General features: G+C 41.9%; 1 long non-coding RNA gene across 1 annotated transcript in view; it reads right to left on the reverse strand.

Moving 5' to 3' along the window:
* LOC308571833 overlaps nt 1-6762 on the reverse strand; it is a 46485-nt gene extending 39723 nt beyond the window's left edge. The window contains exon 1 of the long non-coding RNA XR_014001597.1: nt 6545-6762. This is a non-coding gene — a long non-coding RNA (uncharacterized lncRNA). The remainder of the gene's footprint in view (nt 1-6544) is intronic.
* Nucleotides 6763-22683: the final 15921 nt, after the last annotated feature.

Raw genomic sequence — 22683 nt, forward strand, 5'->3', positions numbered from 1 at the left:
TCATATGAGTCTTTTGAGAGTCAAGTGCACATTTCGTGCTCTGACTGGGATATGGTGAGTGGCTGGAATGGCTTTGACAGGTTACCCAGAGTGATGAAGCAACAGGCAAGGAAACAGGTTAAGCATTCCCTTCCCCTTACTCTCCCACCGCTTCAAATCCTGACGTTGCTTACCCTAGAGAAAATCAGCCCTTTGGGATTTTATTACACATAATCTGTGCACGGTATGTAGTTATGGTTCTGATGTTAAACAAAACAAAATAAAAACCACTCCCATTTTCCTATCTAGATAGTTCAGTGGTAGAGTTCAGATGTTGCGCACATAAGATTTCAGATGGAGCCTGTGACATTTCCAAATAGGTCTTGGGTGGGGTGCCTTTCTGAAACCCTAAAGAGCTGCTGCAAGTCAGTGAATTGAGCTTGATAGACCACCGGCCTGGCTCAATGTATAGCAACTTCCTAGGTCCCTGATAAAATCCTGAATAAAATTAATGCTGGGATCAGGCAGGGCCAATCCTACCATTAAGCAAAATGAGGCAACCACATCAGGCTGCAGATTTGGGCTTTCAGCAGCAAATTATTAATTACTTAAGTTGTAATCCTAACCCAATTTACCTGGAAGTTAGTCCAATTTAATTCAATAGGACTTTTGTCTGGGCAGACATGGTTAGGCTTGTGCTTTTAGTCTGCTGTTATGGTATTTTTGCTGCCAGGGAGGGGGAACGTGCCTGTAGGATTGCCCATTTTGTGTGCCAAAAAAAAGTTGACTGGCCTTGGCTATTATGCACCTTGACTTGGCAACGCAGGGAGGGCTATTTTCTGCTCTACCTCAGGCAGCAAAATGTCTAAGAGCAGGATTCAAATAACTGTCAAATTCTCTGCACCTCTATGGGGACTTTAGGCTTGTATTTTTAAAAGCAGTAGTCACCATGCCACATGGCAAACTGCATTTGAAATGGAAAAGACTCCTCAAAACAACTTTGTGACCTGGGATGGGGACCTACTGTTTTGAAAACAACCACTGAGCAGCCTGGTGCACCTGAAAGTAAATCTTTTGATCTCAGTCTAAATTTCCTGGCTCAAAAACATAGAAATTTGAGGGGGGAGAATGTCCAGCTCCCAGTGGGTTTCAATGATTTCAATACCAAAGCATTAAAGGTAAAGGTAAAGGGACCCCTGACCGTTAGGTCCAGTCGCAAACAACTCTGGGGTTGCGGCACACATCTTGCTTTACTGGCCGAGGGAGCCGGAGTACAGCTTCCGGGTCATGTGGCCAGCATGACTAAGCCACTTCTGGCAAACCAGAGCAGCATACAGAAACGCTGTTTACCTTCCCACCGGAGCATTACTTAAATCCAAATCATTGTGCTCAGAAATGAGCATTGGATTGGTTTGTGAGTGATGTGATTCGTTTTTTAACTGTAGTATGTCGAAAGAAAGAAAGAAAGAAAGAAAGAAAGAAAGAAAGAAAGAAAGAAAGAAAGAAAGAAAGAAAGAAAGAAAGAAAGAAAGTGTACCCTGCCCATCTGGCTGGGTTTCCCCAGCCGCTCTGGGCGGCTTCCAACAAAATAGTAAAATACAGTAGTCCATCAAACATTAAAAGCTTCCCTAAACAGGGCTGCCTTCAGATGTCTTCTAAAAGTCTTGTAGTTGTTGTTCTCTTTGACATCTGGTGGGAGGGCATTCCACCACCGAGAAGGCCCTCTGCCTGGTTCCCTGTAACTTGACTTCTCACAGTGAGAGAACCGCCAGAAGGCCCTCGGAGCTGGACCTCAGTGTCCGAGTAGAATGATGGGGGTGGAGACGCTCCTTCAGGTATATTGGAAGAACTGAAAATTGAAATTATAACTTCATGACTTAATTTCAAGATCACTATGGAATAGAAGTTAATATTTAATCTAGGACATCAGGAATTACAAGTGATTCTGGATTTATAGCTTTATGGAAAAGCCAGTGAAGCTGAAGCAGAACTGAGATGCAAGTTGTGAACCCTCAAAAAAAAATTGGGGGGGATGATGATTCACTGGCTTTCCCCAATTAGAGTTTCGGATTTTCTAATGCCCCAAACTTTAGTTTGCAAGATCCTCCTGCCTTAACTATAAAATTGGATAATAGCAGCTTATGCTATCTTTCAGTCTAGTCCTAAAATGAACTGCTGGAATTTAGAAGAGAATTAAATAAGTTTAAAAGTAAAGTGTTTTATTAAAATGATGGTTCTGGACTCTACATAGTTTGTTCCTTGAATCTGCCTGTCAAATATCTTTTAAAATCGTCTTCTCCTTTCTGATAGATGGGGTACCCTTTTCAACTAGGGACACAAGTCTTGTTCAGTCACTAGAGGACAGCTGTAGAGGCCTGTTTAATTGGGGTGGGGCATGATTTTCCTGCAGACTGCTAAAATAGCCTGGGTGTGGGCAGCTTGCATTTCTTTAATTAAAATATCTGGAGATCCAGAAAGTGTTTTCTCAGTTATGAAAATGCTGATTCTCAGCATCATAGTATTTCAGTCCTCACCCAGAAGCCATATTTGGGCTTCCCATATATCGGGAGACATTGTTGCTTCCTAAGCATGGCTCCCCATTTCAGAGAATTGCATTTCTGAAGAAGACCATGATGCTCTGCAAAGCTTCACAGAATATTCACATTTACTTCACATTGCCACCTGTGTTGTAATGTTTGACCTCATATTGTTTGACCTAAAGCAGATCAAGTTCAAGAAAGCTTCACATACACGTACAGACCTTTGTGGTATATTCTGAGCATTTCAGTTGCCAAATAATGCCACTGACAAATTAGAGGTCAAAACTGCATTGAGAGTGCTCCAGTTATATTATATTTAATCCCCATGATTGTGCTGCTCTCAGCATTACCCTGTGCTGGTCCTCCTGAGGTCTTCTCTTTGACAGGAGCGCTACCAAAATAGAGTTTTCCCCCATCATATTCTTTGCTTTGAAGACATTAGGCAAGATTCCACTTTTCCTCTCTCTCCTCCCCCTGGATGCCCCCCATACCACCTAAATCTTCTGGGGGGGGGGTGTTAGTGAATACCCAGAACAGGTTCATACCCTCCAAGTGTCCCTATTTTCCAGGGATGCCCCTGATTTAGAGAAGCCGTCCTGGTTTCTGATTTGATCCTGGAATGTCCCACTTTTCCTTAGCATGTCCCTATTTTCATTGGAGAAATGTCAGAGGGTATGCAGTTATCTGACACACACCCCCCAAGCTGCCTGAAGGCAATCCTGCAAAGGGAAGTTTTTTAAATGTTTAATGTTTAATTATGTTTTTATTTATGTAGGAAGCTGCCCAGAGTGGCTGGGACAACCCAGTAAGATGTGTGGGGTATAAATAGTAAAATTATCATTATGGAATGGGACGTCCCTATTTTCATCGGAGAAATGTTGGAGGGTATGCATGTTTAGGGGGTGAGCAGGGGGGGGCACACAGGGGAAGGTGAGAGGGGGAAAGTCTAGTTGCTCAAGCAGACCCCATTCTATGCACACATAACTCATGCATAGGTGCACACATACCCTACGCTGGATTCCACCCATTCTTTATTGTGCTTCCATTCTCAACAAAGCCAAAACAGGAGTGTAGCGGATACCAGGTAAATTCAATTTCAGTCATGTCGTATGTGTGATCCTAAGCACTCTTCAATCAAAGTAAATGCCATTGAAATAAGTGGCATTTGGTTTCAAATAAATGTGGTTAGGAGTGCAGTGCTTGCTGGTAGTGCATTTGACAACTGTGCACTAATGCACAAGCACAAACATCTAGGAAAGTAGATACTTGGACAATGTATGTACTTCCCCTCTCTCTTTGTTACAATGGCACTACATGCGTGTTGACTAGGTGGGCGCCACTGTATGCTCACCATGCCTCACAGGGCAGATGGGATAGGCCAGGGACTACTATGGTCGAAGGCACAAAAGTGTACAAACTGTGAGAGATGGGTGTGCTCCAAATATACATCTGCCCCTATTCAAAACCTCCCTCTGGATGCACCCAAAGGTTCCATGATATCTGCATGGTAGAAATGACATTGCTTCACCGCTATGGTGATAGAACATGGTTGAATGGGTCAACACAGACTGGTTTACTCCATGCAATTTCCAAACACGTGGTTTGATTCTCCAGCAGCAAACACAACACCAAACAGAGCTTACAAGCTCAGTTGTTCCCCCAGCTGACTTCTAAATGGCGATATGGATTTCACAAGGGTGACATTCCCCACATCCTCAGGGGGGAACCTGTTTTTTATTCACACGACGAGGATGAATATGAATACAGGCTTGATTCTTACAAAAATCATGCTGTTCATGAATATCATTGTTCATAAATTGGCCTCGAAGCTTCAGCAGCAAAATAAGAAAACTTGGTGGTAATGGTGAAGATAATGTAATAACAACGATGATGATGGAGAAATGTCATAAATATGTTCGGTCTTCATTACACATCCTAAATCCCAAATTAAATGCCTCAAGAACAAAAGTATTACTTAAATCCCAATTTCCTTTATAAATCTCATGAACCTCTCCCTTTTTTTCTGGATATCTGCTTTCAAATGCTGCTTCAGTGCCCTTTGCCATAGCATGCATGAAACAGCTGCACTGCGGTCTTAATCAGAAGAACAAAGATCCCATGCAAGCCTCTTACTGGGAATACCCTAGCGGAGCTTTACTAAGTATCAAATCTACTGAGTCAGGAACAGCCATTTGCTTGCATTGAGGAATCATGGGAAGCAAAGCTGTGGGCCTTCTCCTACAGAGCACAGAGCATTTATTCAAACTGGCCAGGCCTAATTTGGTGTTTCGGCTGCTTCCACTTGAAAAATAGTCACTGCCGCTTGACTCAACTGCTGAAGAAACAAGATCTGAGGGGCTGAACAGTGATATAAGCCAAATAAGTCTTTTCGTATTTGCAAATACTACGTTGATTAATTTTAGCTTAGGTAGAACACATAGCTACTGTTTTACTTATTGTCACTCATTAGCTACTCCTTATTCATGTAAGTAGCAGGAAATCAAGGATGCTAGCACTCACTGCGTCGTCTTCTGTCTTTGTGTGGCAATTCCCCTCCTGTAGAGAGGTAAATGTGCAAAGCTCCTTGTGTGTGTGCATGCAGAAAGTGTGGTTCTTAATAAAGAAAGGCATAGCAGCTCCTTTCACCATGGAGAGTCAAAAGAAACCTAGATGTGATTATGCAAAACTGATCGCAAGAATTCTAATTTGCTAATGAAAGTTAACTTTCCCCATCGTTTTGCTGGCTTTTGATAACCAGAGATACAGTGGTATTAAGGGCTAGGGTTTTAATATTTGTCAGGGTTATTAATTTATTTTATTGGTTTTAACACATTTAACAAATCCTTGGCATAAAGCTGGTTATACACCCTGTAGATAAAAGCACAAAGCTAGATTATGGAGCAGAGTAGTTTTAAAGGGAAATGAACATGCACCCAATGTAATCAAATCTCTGCCATTCACAGACATCCACCTCATGCTAGTCCACTCCTTCTGGGACCATCCTAGATCATGCAATGGGTATTAGAATGAACCTGCAAAAAAGGTACCTTTAAAAACAAAAGTATACAGTTTCATTCATTTCTTGCATTTGGGATTTAGCATCATATACAGATGGGGGAGAAAGTTGATTTGGTTCTCACTTAAAGGTGAATCTACTTAATTTGGGCTTTCCAAAACAAAACACAGACCAAAACACAACCATCCTTCACACTTCTCTGAATTTTGCAGTGCTGTTTTCCATCAAAGTTATGAAAACAAGAATGTGTATACTAGGATCAGGTGTGCATTAAAATGCTTTTATTGGAGAAAACAACCTTTAAAATGCATTCTATCTGGGTGAGTTGCTTTGCAGAAATGTGTGTGCAAGGCAAAATCATGTGCAAGCCTTTGCATATTAGAGGAAAGTCACAGATAAATTTTCATTAGGATATAAAAAAAAATTGCAAACTGATATGGGACAGTACAGAACTGAAGTTAAGATTGTCATAATGAGAAACATTGGGAGAAACTTAAATAGGCAGATTCAGCCAGGAAAAGCAAGCATCAGTATAGGAGCTTCCAGAGTACAAGCATGAAGTCTGTGACAGCAGAAAGAATCTCAGTTGCTTGTAACAGAAAAAATTACATAGATCACCAGTTGCACCAAGTGTATAACTGACTTAAGAATTTTCACCAGTCATCCGTTAAGTAGCTATTGTTACTGATATAACTGTAGTGCTCAGATAAGAAATATAAAAATGTATGTCTGCTGCATCCCAAATCTACAGAACTAGGTGCATCACAACTGGATCGAACACTACACAATAGGTTAACCTGGAACAAATACAAAATAAAAAAATTCCTTCCAGTAGCACCTTAGAGACCAACTAAGTTTGTTATTGGTATGAGCTTTCGTGTGCATGCACACTTCTTCAGAATACACACGAAAGCTCATACCAATAACAAACTTAGTTGGTCTCTAAGGTGCTACTGGAAGGAATTTTTTTATTTTGTTTCGACTACGACAGACCAACATGGCTACCTACCTGTAACTGGAACAAATACGACACCCTGGTTCTTGTTTCAGGATCAATGATAAGAATAAAAATTTTCATTCCCCAATTTTGTCTCCATGGTATCCAGAATTAAAATGGCCGGCCTACAGATTTAAGATGTGTTTGTTATTTAACTGCTCCAAAACAAAAGGAGCTTTCATGTCTTGTAAGGAAGAACATAGGAAAACAGGGGAAGGTTCGAGCAGGGAGACTCATCAGCAGATGCACTGCACAAGGATTTCTGCTTACAAAATGGGGCTTTCTGAGCTCTCCCCTCCCACCCCACCCCCACACACCCGGAATTGAGTTGGAAAGTTGGGACAACCCCCAGAACAGTGTGGGGAAGAAACCAAAATGCTTGCGCTTGCGATCACCGTAGAGTGGCACTGAATTCCTCCCATAGGAAACTGCTTTATACAAAATCAGACCTTTGGTCCATCTAACTATTGTTGACACTGAATGGCTACATCGCTTTGGGGTTTCAGACAGGGGACATTCCCAGGCCTACCTGTAGATGTCAGAAACTGCTCCTGGGACCTTCTGCATACAAATCAGATGCTCTGCCAGTGAGCTACAACCCTTCCCAGATGACATATTTTAAGTGAATGTGATCGTGCGAACATTAGCGCCAACAAAGAAATAATCATTGCCTTAAGATTCTTAAATTTAGATTTATTTATTTTTTGCTGGAGTTGTAGACAAATGAATCTTCTTATTGCTCCCTTTTTTAATTTGTACCGTTCAGTCATGTTTGCATTCCATATTAAGTCAGATGACAATGACCATTTTGGAATCAAATTTAATTAGTCCCAGCCAAATCAGTTCCATCTACTACAATATATGAAATGATTCTGGTGAGGTTGCTGAACCAAACTCATGAAGTGCCAAATGCTAGATTCCAATGGCTTCAGTGGGAGCTAAAAGTATTCAACAGCACCTCAGAGAATCAGTTCCAGATTTATGAGTTGCTACTCACACCGGCCTCAAGAACCCTGTTCATAGTTGCTATTAAACTACTTCTTATATTTAGCATTTGCCCCAGAAAATCTCTCCGTGCCCTTTGCCAACTATACCTGCCATTCAAATGAATGGTGAAGCTGAGCTCTGTAAACATTGCTTACTTCATGCAACCTTGGGGGACCAGAGAAACTTCGGGTTCTGTCAAAAGTTGAACAACATGCCTATGGTCCCATTATTCTGAAAAAGCCCTGTAAATTGCTTCACACTTGTCTCATTGCTCTGGTAACAATATAGTGCTGCAGGTATATGGTGGTGGGCTGATGTTGCCAAGTGCCAGTGCTACTTCGGTGGAATTAAATTCTTATGTCATAGTTTTGCTGAACAAATGTGGACCAGGCTTTGGTTTCTCATTGGGAACTTTTAAGAGCACTATTTAAATGTGCTGTGGAAGTTATTCTTTAGCGTTCCACAAGCATTTATGAGCCCACTCAACTTTAGCCATGGGCAATCTCACAGTTTCCAGTGGAACTGCTGACATCAGTGAAATCGCGCCCACGCCTCCGGGACCCATTTTCACAACCCCTGACTCTATGACAACTGCTGCTGTCTCCTTGAAACCACTGTGTACATGCTGGCTTCCAGATGCAACAACAACAACAAAAGCTATGGCATATTAAGCTTTTAAAATAAGAGACAAAGTGTATAATTTATTGCAATGCTCTAAAAAGCAGGATCAAGAATAAGAGTATGGCTGAAATCCAATGCTGCTGTTCCACATGTGGAATGGCTTTTGATCTACAGCAGCCTACGTCAGCCTGGGCCCTCCAGATGTTTTGGACTACAACTCCCATCAGCCTCAGCCTCACAGCCATGTTGTGTGACTGGGACTGATGGGAGTCAAAGTCTAAACTATCTGGAGGGTTTCGGATCAGGAAAGGAGGCACTGACATAAGAGGCACACACACACACACACACACACACACACCCCTCCCAATCTTCCACTGTAGCCTCTTCTCTTCTATTAGGAGATGCCTCCACTGGATCAAAAGCTATAACACAGGCATTCCCAAACTCGGCCCTCCAGCTGTTTTGGGACTATAATTCCCATCATCCCTGACCACTGGTCCTGTTAGCTAGGGATGTTGGGAGTTGTAGTCCCAAAACATCTGGAGGGCCAAGTTTGGGGATGCCTGCTATAATGCAAGAAAATTGGCAGCAGAGGATTCCATCCCTGATTTGCAGATTGCATTTGCATTGGTCACTGAGTTGAGCACTGCCTTTTTTGTGTTACATTGGCTCCCTGCCCATAACAAGTTGCTCGTATCTGGGCACCACCATGTGCATGATTTGTGTTTCCTGCACAGAGTGGTGAGATGTTACATTCCACTACAAACCACTACAGAGGCCTAGTATGAATTTGCTTTTACACATGATGAAAGTATGAGACACAAGCAGGATCTGCTATGAAGGCCTGGCCAGCCCTTTCAGCAGCAAGCATTGTCCATTTCAATCCATTTGAAAATAGATTGAGATTGTTTCAGCGCTAAGACCTCTCATCGTTTGCTTTGCTAGATAAAACTGTAGGAGGTTTTGGTTAACAAGTGCCAGCTACCCTGAGGGAAACTTCAAAGGAAACCATCTATTGAATGATTTGATTAGTCTTCCATGCCATACTCATGTTGGATGACCAATTTGCACACCAGGACCACTATGAATGAAGACTGTTGGGTTATTAATGCCTTGAATATTCCCTTTGCTAAATATCTGTCACTATTTTTGCCCTGCCTCATTTTCACCATCCTCACATAAGCAAGCATCAGATTAAGTATCTGTGACTCCACTTTTGTATATAGGATTTAGATTCCTAAGCAGCTTGGTTTTAATTTTAAAAATACTATAAAGTTCTGGTGTGATTCTCCACAAAGTCCAGCACTTCCTATTGTCTGTGGAGTCTGAATCAGCCCCAGGTCAAAGTAAGAAGCTGGGCAGAGGAGAGAATGAGTACCTCTTAGTAGGTAAAACGGATTGGTCTTGCTCTCTTTGTCTGGGATAGAATGTTGCACTAGGAATGAGGAAGAAATTCAGTTCACATTTAAGGCCAAATTTCTCAAATTCACACTTTCTGAAACAACATGAGAACTGAAAAACAGCCATCCTTTGAAATGTGCACTTATCCAAAGTTTGTGATGCAGCTCTCCAACCAATGTTTCCAATAATGCATATATTAGGGGAAAACATGAATAAAAATGAATAAGTGAAAACTGCATGCAAAGATGCATTATATTAGGAGAAAATGCTTGCAAAAATGTGTGCATTAGGAGAAATACACATGAAAATAATGGATTTTCCTGATGGTTATGGGGGGGGCACAATACAAATTGCTATAGAAATGCGGAGAATTGAATTTAAGATTGGAAAAGTGAGAAACTGAAAGAACCGAAAGTGACAGATCCTTCCATCCTTAGCTGTCATTGTAAAGATGCAAAGTACAAAGCTAGCACTGACAATGTGTTGTGTTGCTTCTTAGCATCCAGATTCCACTAATTACTGAGAAATGGGTTGGGCTCCCAATATTTTTCAAACCTATTTTTGTTGTTGTGCAAGTCCATCTTTGAAGCAGTCCCTCAAAAGTGTTCAAATGTTCTGCTGTTAAATTTGTATCAGCATCTGCAAGAGGCTTGTGGCTGCCATTCAGATGAACACCAACATCAAAAGTTCTAATCTGGTTCTGATGACTTTCTTCAAATGCCAAGTTAAACAGGAGTGGGGAGTGTGAATCACCTTGCATTGACCCCCAAATCTATTTAAATATTCCCTTGGCAATCCCCAGGGTAGAGAACAGGACAACACAACAGTGTCTCTAAGCACTTAAGGACAAATTACTAGAGTTGCTTAGTAAGTGAGAAGGAATTGGCCATTCAAATGACTCTTAGGACCTGAATATACTATCCATCCCTCATGCCCTTTTGACATGGGCATAACTTCCTTCACCAGTGGAATTAGTGCTGTGTAAGAGAGATCAGAGTACCGTTCATAGTTTCATACCATCTGGCTAAACAAAAGGAAAGATCATCAGAGACATTATATCTCTCTGATAGCTAGTTGCTGGGAAGCAAAAACAGGAAGGGTTGCTGCCTTCAGCGTGCTGCTTGTAGGCTTCCTGGTGGAATCTGACTGGCTGCTATGAAGAACAAGATTCTGGATTCATTGGACCTTTGGTCTTATCAAGCAGGACTTTTCTGATGTTCATATAATGGTTCCCATTAAACAAACCAATTTTTAAAGAGAGCAAGAGATGCTTGTCAGAGTGTTGCTGGAATAAGGTTCTGATTGTACATGTATAAGTGGGTATATTATTTTAAATCCTCAGATGGATTTAACTCCTGGCTCCCTTTTCCCTCCAGGAAACAACTAATTGAATTAGGTTTTCCTTTGTATGTTAGCATTAACTGAACTCCTTTCCCCACTTCTAGTTACAGGTAGGTAGCCGTGTTGGTCTGCCGTAGTCGAAACAAAATAAAAAAAATCCTTCCAGGAGCATCTTAGAGACCAACTAGGTTCGTTATTGGTATGCGCTTTCGTGTGCATGCACACTTCTTCAGGTATCCCCACTCACAAACATACAGCTTTCCTGTCAGATCCCTTTGGAGAGTGACTGGTCATTTGGTTCATGGTCACATATCCCAATCAGTAAATTTCTCCTGAATGATTTTTTTTTTTTTAGTCGCCAAGAAAAAGAGTGCCAATAAAGGGTGCATACTTCACAGAGCAGAAGCTGATAAATTTATTGCAGAACGATTCACAGCTGCAAAGCATAGCACAGTCATGCAAATCAATGCGAAAGGTTAATATGAAAGGTTAAGGAACTTGAATCTGGCTGATTTATGGCCTCTTGGCTCACTTTTATCCTAACCACGGCTTTGCAACTGCAGTCAGGAGCGGTGGAAAAAAAAAATTAGTATTAAAGGCATTATCCCCCTAACTATAAAACAAAAACTCCCAAATGACCAGTGAGCTCCAGGAGCATGGCACCTATATAGAAAGGCAAAGTCTTTTCTTCTTAGGACCAAGCTAGTTCTCATTGTTTCTCCAAGTTCTTTTTTCAAAAATCTAGACAGCATTTCACACATTTGGTAATTTCTTATGAGGTTATTAATTATCTAGTTTGGAGTATGCCCTGAGATACTGTTGTTGTTGTTGTTGTTTGTCAGTTATCACTTTTTATTATGATTATGTTTATTGTACAGTGGTGTCTTTTATTAGTAGTATTTTTACTGGCCAACACAGTGGTAAATTTTGAGAGCGTGCCATGAGGCATAACCTCCTTTATTAGTACTTAAATGTTGCAGCCAGTGTGGGATAGTGGTTGGCGTACTGAAGTAGGACCAGAGTTTAAATCTCCACTCAGCCACAAACCTCACCCACAAACCCTGGGTCAGCCACGATCTCAGCTTAACCTACCTCACAGGGTTGTGGTGAGGATAAAAAGTGGGGTGCCTTGAGTTCCTTGGTATATAAATGCAATAAATAACATACATTGGATTGATGTTAATTATGCCACTGATCAGAATAATGTTTAGTTTCTACCTCAAAGACCTAGGTTTGTAATGTTCACGATAGCAATCAGTGGAGAGGCAGCCAGTTGATAGGGAGTCACAACTTATACCAGGCTTTTTGTTGACAGGATAGAACAAAGGATTCCTTGAGGAACCAAGCCCCACAAAAATCACTCAAGTCTTGACAACACTGAACTGACAACAGCAAATCAGCCACTTCTGCTATCCTGTGCAGATTCAGTAGTCCAGGTCCCTGTGGTTTTCTGTTTAAAGCTGAATATGTAATGCCCAGCATTCACACACTAGTATACAGAGCCGTCTTTCCTATTGGGCTTACTGGCGCATTGTGCCAGGGCGCTGGCCTCTCAGGAGCACCCCAGTGAGTGGGGGAGCTGCGCGGCTTTGCCAGTGGCCTCCCCTTTCCCTGCACACCCACCAACTGTGCTCTGTCAACCATATGGCTGGTGGGCGTGCAGCTTCCCTCCCAAGCCTCCGCAGGAGGAGAGCGATCCCTGCAGAGGCTTGGGAAAAGGTCAACAGCTCTGGGAAACGGGGGGGGGGGCGCGGAGGGATCTTTGCACCACAGCACCGGATATGCTTAAGACGGCCCTGCTAGTATAGCTTGGTAATGGTTCCTAACATTTATGAGCAGATTAGAGCTACATCTTCACAGGTTCATGACTTCATCTGCATGAGACAAAACCCATGGGTTGACCTTGCTTGAGTTTCAGGTGTGCCCAGATGTCCATCTGGCCTTGGTGAAGCTCCCTATGCCATGCATCCATCTGTGGTCAGGAGAGGGCAATCACAATGTTGGTCACATTTCTATCAGAGGAGGGTTGCCAGGTTGTTCCTATACAGTCTGTCCCACAGCTTTTTCTACCAGTTCATCCCACAGCAGATGAAGGACATGTCTGTGCAGTCACTTCTCCTGCTGTTTATGCTCCAGCGACAAATTTGAATGGGTTTCATCCCCATCTGCCATGCAACAGGAAAGGTGCCGGGTGCTTCTAGATGGGTGTTTATTTTAAGATGGGTGCTACTCATGCATACAAGTTTTTCGCAGGCTCCATATGGCATCAAGAGCATTAAAATGCCAGCCCATGTTTTCCCCCAATGAATCCAGATTTACCATTTCCAGAGGAAAGCCAAGAAAGTTGTTTTCTTGTTAAGGCTGTTGCCAATAATCCATTTGTGATACCTGAATGGCCCGTTTACAGTATTAAGCTCCCGTCTGTATTAAGCTCCCACTTAAGGAAAAGAGAGGTCTTGTGCCATAATATATAATGCTACAATATTACCGTATTTTTCTGTGTATAAGACTAGGTTTTCTTCCTAAAAAATAATGTCCAAAATTTGGGGGCGTCTTATACACGGGGGCCATATCCCCCCATTTTCTTAAATCAGAGTCCTCAAAAATAGAGGGCGTCTTATAAATGGGGTCGTCTTATAGACAGAAAAATACGGTAATCTTTTGGAAATGGTTTGCTTAAAAAAAAGCTTTTCTGGTCACCATTGTTAAAAATGTTGCTAAAAATAGTAACTTGAAAAATGTATTTTTGTCAGTTTTTAAATATAGAACATTATAGCATTGTTGTATTATAGGGCTATATCTCTTTAATTTAAAAAAAAAGGCCAGGAAAATGACTGTATATGTCAGAGTTTTCCAAACTGTGTGTTGCGACACATTAGTGTGTCGGGCTGCAGTGTGTAGGTGTGTTGTGCGAAAGCTCCCCCTGCTCCTGGAAAGGGGTTAGTTTAACTTCTGGTTTGCTAGTAAAAACTGAATTACTGTGTCACAAAATGATGCGTGTCTAAAAAGTGTGTCACCAACATGAAATGCTTGGAAAGCTCTGCTATATGCACTATACAGTTAAAGCAGTAATATAGCACTTTAAGCAGTCATGGCTTCCCCTCAGAGAATCCTGGGAGCTGTAGGTTGTTAAAGATGTGGAGAGGGTTTAGGAGTCTGTTCCCATAATGGTTTAGTTCCCAGGGGACTTTGGGAATTTCAGTATGGTGGTCTCCTAACAACCCTCAGCACCCATAACAAACTAAAACTCAAAGTTCAAAATTGTGCATTCCTGGCAACTGGCACACTTCATATAGAATAATCATAGAGCTGTAGAGCAGCTCTGCTGCCATATGCCTTAAGCCTGAACGCAAAGACTGAAGAACAAATGTGGGAAAATGAAGCTGCCTTATAGTGAGTCAGATTATTGGTTCATCTAGCCCTGTATTGTTTACCCTGGCTGGCAATAGCTCTCTAAAAACTGAGACAGAGGCATTTTCCAGGTTTGCTAGCAAATATTATTCTAAAAATGCCTGAACCTGGGACTTTCTGCATATAATCTGTAGACTCCCAGACAGAGCTATGGGCATACAGATGCCAGCAACAGTTAGCACAGCTACTCCCTCTATTATAGGTAGCCATTGTTTTTGTCTGCTGGTGTTCTTGGGCCATAGCCATATTGTCTGGGGCTGATGGGAGCTGGCGTACCAACAAGAAGGGCACTGTGTTGGGTTTCTCCTTCCCTACACATTTCTACAAAGTGGTATTTTTTTAGTCTTTCCACATAACGATAATGTTATATCATTACACAAAGAATAGTGCCTGTTTAGTTAATTGTAATCGATGTACTGTATTACATTATTACCATGAACGGTGCATGCACATGGTCCTGTGGAAATTTTTATCTTCAAAATGCATCTCAGTGCTGGTCTCTGCCCAAATGCAATGCTGATGACACCCTTCACATGACATCCATTAGAAAACATGTTCCCCAACCAGTTAATTCCAGAACCATTTAGCATCTGCCAACCAATATAACAGAGGAGACCATATAACTGTCTGTTTACAGATATCTTCCCTTTGTGCGCCACAAATACCCTGTCAAAAATAGCCCCTTGAGTTTACATGGATTGATTAAACAAATCATAAAGCTTTTAACCTCATTTGAAACTTGAATCTCATGGAGATATCTTATCGCATTGTAGAATGGTACTGATGAACCAGGAAGCGTTTTGTTTGTTTCTCTGCCTTGTGAATAGGCTTTGCATTTTTTAAATTTATTTTTAGCCAGTTACAGAAGAATTAGTCCAGAGGAATTTAAATATATGCATATATGCGTGTTGCTCACTCCTGCTGCTGCTGCTGCTTTTGGTCTGGAGACTCTTGCATTCTGCTTCACTCAAAGTGATTCAGCTGGAGGCAGTACAACATAGCAGAACACCACAGTCTGCTCTGACACTAACTTGGTCTTTTTTCATAACTCTGCCAGCTACTAGTAGCCAGAGGTAACTGTCTCAAGATCTGTGGATGAAGGGTGGTATTCAAATTTAATCAACAGCAGCAACAACAACATAAAATGTCCTTCTTAAGGGGCTACTTCTCTTTCCCAACATCTCCTTTTTTGATATGGTATATCACTGGGGAAAACTATTACTGAAATATAGATTCATCTTTTTGTAGTCTGAATGGTCTCTATAAATTAGCCCTATAAATCAGGACATAAACCCCCTAGATCTCAATGGAGCTAAGTTCTGAGTTGAAATGCATAGAATTTACACCCTTAGACTCAGCACTGGTTAATCTTGTAGCAGCTCATGTTATAGTCTGTTTTCCTGGCTGATCTATAGGCTAAGCACCAAAAGACACAAAATGATAAAATTAAAATAAAAAAGCTTGTCACATAAAACTGGTGGAAATTATGCTTCAAGTCCAGACCAAAGCCCCACACCAGTTTGCCGCCGAACCCTCAACCCCTGCTTTGGTGTTATTTCTCCCTGCTTTGGGGGGGGGGGATAAATTGAAGATTTTCAGCACAAAACAGGCACAGGAATCTGAGATGGATCAGGAACATATTCTGGACTGAGCTGACCACTTGAAGTATTCAAAAAAGCTTGTTCATCATCACCATCATCATGATCATGTTGCTTTGAACTCCACTCCCACTATTATCTAGACTCACTGAAATAATCAATGTGGTGCTCTCCATCAGCTCCTGCCAGCATGGCCAATGGTCAGGACTGGTAGTCCAACAGTGTCTGGAGGGCAGTCCTGACCTAGACTCTTAAGTCTTCCATTTCTTTCTCTTCTGGAATAATTTGAAGGTGACTTTTGCTGCAGTTGAATATTTGACAGCTTCATATGACTGGCTGCATCCATCCATTCATACCATCCATCACAGCATGTATCTTTGTGCCTAAATATTTTATCTTTAGATTTCATGAATGGCAATCCTTGTGGCTCATTTTCCTACTACTGTTATTGCATTTATTTATTTTACCCGACTTTCAGATGCCTCCAAATCCCTTTTCTTCTTTCTGAGCCATATGTACTAAATTTGGCAGCCAAATTTCCTGTGAAACAATATTTCAGGTGATTTCAGCCTAGCCAGATATGGATCTCTGCTTAAATCTGTGGTTTTCAGCTTTGCCCATTCTCTACTAAGCAGTTTGATTATAGGCCATGTCCCTGGCCATGCCAAGCAAACTGAGTGCCATTGTCAGAACTTAATACATGCAGTATTCTCTTCCTTGAAGACCTTGATTCCAAGAACATGCTGACATGTTGAGCTTCCAAAAAAAATTAACGTGAGATTTGAGGATAATGAGAATAATAACCTAAGAGTCAAACTAAAAAAATCTGTGAAATGCATTCATTGGTTGCATTTCACATAGCTGCTTAAAAAAAAATTTAAAGCCACTGTTGAAGAGAGTCTGATCAGGACCATGGAGCAGAGCAGGTTAAAACTTTCTGATAATGCCATAGTTCCAATAGAATTGGCCTCTGAACCTGCTATTTGCTGCAGTGAGGAAACTGTCATTGGTGCTATGTTCTGCTTCATTTTACCGTTGATGGTAGATTTTTCCTGCTCTCTTGCCTTGCTAGTTGCAACAACATACCGTATTTATCGCTCTATAACACGCACCCAACCATAACACGCACATAGTTTTTAGAGGAGGAAAATCCGTAGGCATGCCACCCATAGGCATTCCCTCCATAACACGCACAGACATTTCCCCTTACTTTCTAGGAGGAAAAAAGTGAGTGTTATGGTGCAAAAAATACGGTATGTACTTCAATACTCCACCAGGATAGTTAACAATGCCAAGCTCTTATAAAGTAGATTAATTTAGAACCAAATATACTATGGAACATGATACAAGCTACAAGTGAACTTGCCCCCATTTATCCTTTAATACTGCGCAACTGGCTGGTGGTATATCATCTCTCCTACAGCAATGCCTTGGGTACCACATACCAACACGTTGATCCATATTGTCCATGAGAAGGCTGATCTGACATATTCTACATCAGTGGCATTTCTTTAGCCATGGAAACACACAGAGATGATTTGATACGGAACTGGAACACTGTTTGTTTAAGCCATTTTTTCCAGTTGTGGTGTAACTACCACTACCCTGACACAGAGCAGCAAAAAGACTGGGATAAGGGAGGGTATATGAGAGAGAGAGAGAGAGAGAGAGAGAGAGAGAGAGAGAGAGAGAGATCGCATCAGTCTGGCTTTCCTATAACATCACAAATTTAACTGACAGTCTAAGGGTGTGTCAGACGGTGACAAGACATGCACTTATGAAAGATGACCAAAAGAGATTGTACACGGCTAGGAAGAGTGCACTGCATGGGACACAGAAGTGACAGCAGGAAGGCTGATCTATAAACTTTTCCTGTGCTTATTTAATGGCTCAGAATGTGTGAGCATATACGTATAAAGTTTTCATCCACAGTTAAAATCCCCTTTATCTTATCCAGTTGGAGGATGTGGACAAAACTAGAGTTAGCTCTTATTCCAGCTACTGTTGGGCTCCCTGCATCTGCTCCACCACTTTCAATGGGCACCAGTCACCACTGACGCCAGTACCTCACTTGTGAGGAATCAATTGTCAAATGAATCATCAATGATGTAAGAAAATATAGCACAGTTTGTTTGTTTTTAATTGTTTTATTCCCCTATATCAATACTGTACATTCAATACCACTGGTGATGAAAGTTTATGATCAGAGTTGACTTTAGCATAGGAAGAACTCCACAAGTTATTGGAGTGAAATGTGCAGTGTATTTTCAGTGGCTATTTGCCCCGGACTACTGGTTGAATTTGCATGATAATTCAAACAGATGAATGGATGACTTAATTTAAGACAAACAAACCTATCCCAAGTCTCATATCCTCTTAATCAGGAATGACAAACCTGTGGCCCTCCCTATGTGCTTGGACTCAAAATTCCATCAGCCTCAGCCAGCATGAGCAATGGTCAGAGATGATGGGAGTTATAAGCAAACCCTGAGGGACCATCAATTCCTTATTCCTGCTCAAAGTGATGAACAAGATATCCAACTACTTCTTGAACACATAGTACTTCTAATGAGACAACTTCTTGTCAGCACTGATGAGATCACCACTTAGACCAGTCTTGCACCCTAGATCAGCACAAGTGTTAATAGTTCAGTCTGCTGACTTTTAGTCCCTGAGTTAGCACAAAGTGGTCAAGACAAGACAGGCTCAGAACTGTGTTAGGGAAAGGTCAGGTGTCCACTATTTAAAGTCTAGGGAAACTGTTCAGGGACAACTCTTTAAGGATTGCAGGATTTACAATAGATGACCAGTGCTGCATCCTTTGCATGGCTAGATTGCCTAAACCTGTTGTTCCAGACTATCACTCAAGAGTTTTTATGCATTACTATAGGTCATATTTGTATTAAAGAGTCCTGAGTGCTATTGTGTCTGTAGATTCTCCGGTATGCAGACATAAGTACTGCTTCTGTCAGTGTCCATGATCTGATTATGTGGGCTAGGCAGCCCAATCCACTGAGAGGTGACTTCAACAATAATTTTACTAAGCCAGTCTCCATGTGATTGTTATTTGCTCAGGTGCCCATTGGTAGACATTTTAGATTTCCTCCTTCTTTCCTCAAGTGTTTGTTCCCCAGTTTGTGCTTGTCTTTATTGAAAACATCAGGCTAATAGCAATCTGGGGGTGGGTGGGGAGGCACCCTTCCCTTCCCTTTCCTTCCTGGAATGCAGCCATCAAAATAAACATTAATCCAAAATACTGAGTTTGAGTTATTACTTGCAAGGGTGCTGGGAAAGAAATTTATAGCAACATTACTGTGTCTTGCTAGAAATCTCTTAATGCACCAAAGTGGGAAAGTGTGTGTGTTTTTTATTAAAATGTGGCACTCTATAAATCTGAGTGGCAGAGAGGACACAGGTGGCTTTGCAGCTCCACTCTCTGGACTGTCATTTCAAACTTCAGAGCAGCCTCTGGATCTTTCACTGCATTCCACCACCAAATAAATTTAACCCATCACTTGTCACAAACCCCAAACTTCTCCCACTGAGATCTCTCTGCTGGTAGGTTGTTTGTTAAGATTTCTCCCTGCCATCATTTGAAGTCACCAGGGATAGGTGGCTCAAAACCTACCTTCTGATACTATGTGTAGGTCCTTTCTTCCTTCTTCACAGGAGCATTTGTTTGTAGATCTCAAATCATTTATCCCAGAGGAAATCCACTGAAATCCCAGGGTTACTAATTAAGAAGCGATTTCAGGATTGTAGCTTTAGGGCGCAAGCCTGGGAAAGTTAGATGTACCTAAATCCCATTGTAATTAAAGGGATTTAAACACACTGTTAAATCTTAAGTCCCATTGACCCCATTTCTCAATATTGTTCTCATACACTCTAGACATTACAGCCATTCTTTCCATAGTAGTCTGATAAGTAAGAGCTGTCTCAGCTGTGACAAAATTCCTGCACAGAAACAAGGTTGGCCCAACTGGAAGAGCAAGACAGCAGTCACTTGGACAGTAATGATATTATGGATAACAATGAAACCGCATGATCTGAGAGGTGCATAATCCATTGCAGAGGTGGCTGGAGCACAATTTGTAGATTATATGCTACCAGCAGGAAGAGTCAAATGCTGCCCAGGAATTTGAAGAAACCATAAAATACTGTGATTTTTATATGAATGGTGTAATTTGTGAGTTTTAGGGCTGTGCACACACACACACAAACATGCACATTCCAACCTGACCCAGGGAACACCTGACTAGGCCATGACTAGGTGGGGGGGCGCTAATCTTTAATTAGGGTTCATTTGGTCCACCATCTTGATTCCACATGGTGCCTGGCATCCAACCATAGATGAAGACATCACCTCCACCTCAGGAATACTTGTACCAACTTGAGCAATGATACCAACTTGAGCAAGTTGTACCAACTTGAGCAGAGGTGTCCAAATCAGTACAGTTTGGACCCATCACACCAAAGTCACATTCAGGTTTGCCATCTTGATTCAAAATGGCAGCCAACATCCCAACTTTGACAAACCCCACCTCAGGAACCCTCATGCTGAGTTTAGTGACAATGTCTCAAGAGGTGTCCAAACTTATAGAGAACAGATGGACAGATGGTCAAACCACTTTGCACAACATACAACAGATACAAGTGTTTGCACTTCAGCAACTTCTACAACTTTGTAAAGGATCCTAGCATATTCTTCTCAGATCTTGTAGCTGCCTGAGGCAGCAAAATGTTTCAAGTTAACACTCTATGAAATCACTTTAGGAAGCAGCTTGCAACCCGTGTAGGCTGTGGACTGGAACCACTGGATGAAGTCATCTGGAGATTTGGCCTTGACACTTATCAATATGCAGATGGAACCCAGTTCTCTCTCTTGTTGACATTGGCTAATCTCCAGAAATCCTGAACTGGTGATTGGCATTGGAGTTGTGTGGGGGTTGGAGTAAACAAACTGAAAGTTACTAATGGTTGGGAGTACAGCATGTATTGGATGGGGATTGCACTTTCATTTAAGAAGCAAGCACACAACTTGAGGGACCTTCTCAATCATGCCCTGTTCTTGGATGGTCACTCATAGCAATAGCCAGAGGGATCTTTATCAGCTTTGGATGGTATGCCAGCTGCAATCCTCCCTAGAGAAACTGGACCTAGCCTTGTTCACTTATCAGAGCTAGATTGAATTACAGTTATGATCTCTACATGGGACTATGTTTGAAGATGGCTTGGAAACCCAACTGATTCAAAATCCAACCTCTTATATGGGCCAACCTGGTCAGATTATATTACTCCTTGGATTAAGCCATTTTCATTCCAACTAGTTTGTTTTGGAGCTCATTTCAAAGTGTTGGCACCAGCACTTAAAGCCCTGTATGTTCTGGGACAAGGTTACCTTACAAACTGCCTCCTCTAATATAAACTTGCCCAAGTATTAAGGTTAGCTTCAGCTTCATGACTGAGCAACAATTTCTGCTTAGATTTTCCACATCTCTGTATCCAATGCCAAAGCTCAAATATCAGGAGAGCAATTGCAGTCCATCCTCCTTACCTTTTGAGATGGCTCCCTCAGCTGCTGCTCTTAGAGGGCTACAGGGAGCCATGGTTTAACTAATAAATCAAAAGTGGAAATAAAAAAATTCCTTCCAGTAGCACCTTAAAGACCAACTAAGTAAGGTGCTACTGGAAGGATTTTTTTTATTTTGACTATGGCAGACCAACACGGCTACCTATCTGTAACTGAAATCAAAAGTGGGACGTGGATTTCATTAAGAGCTCAATAGAAAGCACTATCATTTAGGATGTAGGGATCAACCAGTACTTGAGAGGTAAGGGATTCATTTCCATTCCCACTTTTAAAATCTGGCACATGCATTTGATTTGTGTTTCTTTTGCTTAGTGATTGCTAAATAATAATACAAATCAGCAAATAAACAAGTACGGCTGCAATCCTCTATCTTATTCATGAGTATAGATGTATAGGTTGACTTTGCTAATGAATTAAATAAAAGTAGTAAGTCAGTAAAATGGGGAAGGACAATAGAAGGAATTTGCAGTGAGGGGTGGGGAAGCATATATCTCCACCTAAGAGATGTGATGCTAAAGCCAAGAAAAGTTTTGGGAGTTGATGGATTCAACCTGCTGAAATAACGTCGCTGGTGCTTTAAGCAAATATTTCCATCGGCGGGGGAGATTTATCGCTACGGGACGCTGCGGTGGTGAGCCTCACATGTAAGGCGTTTCAAACGTCCCGAGTCTTTCCCGAGACAGATGCGAGGGCGGCCTTGATTGCATCGGAGCAATAACAATTTGTGACCAACGGGCAGAGCTTTGCTTTATCTTTTGCAACGGCAACGCGTTCCAAACATATCAGTTCAAAATCTACCGCGTAACCAAAGGCTGCTTGACCAAAGCTCGCGAGACTTGGTAAGGTGGGCCCACGAAGCTTTCTGGGGAAGTTTTAAGACTTTTTTTTAACCCCTTCGGCGGATTTCTTTCTCAGGCCGAGCTAAAGCTGCAGCCAGTTTTATGTTTTGCTCCTTCCTTTCAGCCCTGGCTACGTTTGTCTTCCTGCTTCGCTAAACCGGGGGAGAAAATTTCCTCGCTGGTTGTGTGTGTGTGTGTGGTTCGCAACCTGACAGCGACCTTCTTGGCGCTGGGAGGGGAGAGAGGTTCCTTCGGTGCGTCCCCTCGGGTAAGGGAGGATTTATGCCAGGCCCATTAGGTTGTTCCTCCCAACGCCATGGAAATCGGGCATATGCTCCGGATTATCTCCCTCCGCTTACTAGT

Source organism: Podarcis bocagei, assembly GCF_964188305.1.
Source record: "Podarcis bocagei genome assembly, chromosome: 1".
Taxonomy (NCBI): domain Eukaryota; kingdom Metazoa; phylum Chordata; class Lepidosauria; order Squamata; family Lacertidae; genus Podarcis; species Podarcis bocagei.